An 834-nucleotide genomic window follows, 5' to 3' on the forward strand; every position below is an offset into this window, starting at 1 on the left:
CATAGGGGAATAGTCCAGACTACCAAGTGAGGATTATCCATTTTTTTGTTAAACATTGAAAATTGCGGAATAGCAATGTGCTGAGAAGCTAAAGTAAATGGATTACATGTATGGTAGCTGAAACAAATAGAGCAATATGACACTTTTTTGCTAGTCCTCTCCCCCCTTTTTTAATGTATCTTGCAACGTACCAATTGAACTAGTGCTTGAGCAGCTTTCAATGTCATATTTATTAACTCAGTAAAACCAATTGAATTGAAGTAATTTTACTTCATTGAAGGGGGTGTCATATTTGAGACTTAGTTGTTCATCTTACTATTTATTTATTCATGTTTGTAAGTACTTTGACAGAATTAGTCCTTTTAATAGTTTTTAATATACTTGAAAATCTTCTTCCTCTTTTGCATACAATATGGATAAAACAAATAATTTGAATTGGTCTCAATGTAGTAGTCTAGATGGAAGAGACAGACTTGCATCAAAATGACAGCTCTTCTGGATGAAGATCAAAATGCAAAGGCCAAACTGTTGCTGTCGCTTGAAGTGGGTTGCAGCCAAAGAACCAGAAAATTTCCAGTAGTCTTATTGCTTAGTGTCCAGCATGGAAGGACCTTTCACTACGAACACAGAAATTTATCAAAATTCAGTTCAATAAATCTGAAGTTTTGCAAGTCTTACTTGCAACACTGAAATTTATTCCATTCCACAATTTGTTTTATTTAAAGCTCTGAAGTCTTCAGAACTACTTTTTGTTGTTGGGTGGCACTTCAGGTACGCGTTTCTAGTTTCAGCATCCATTGCCAACCTCTGGCAGCAGTTGAATAGCAGCTGTAT

This window comes from Mesitornis unicolor, unplaced genomic scaffold, assembly GCF_000695765.1.
Source record: "Mesitornis unicolor isolate BGI_N332 unplaced genomic scaffold, ASM69576v1 scaffold18478, whole genome shotgun sequence".
Classification (NCBI taxonomy): domain Eukaryota; kingdom Metazoa; phylum Chordata; class Aves; order Mesitornithiformes; family Mesitornithidae; genus Mesitornis; species Mesitornis unicolor.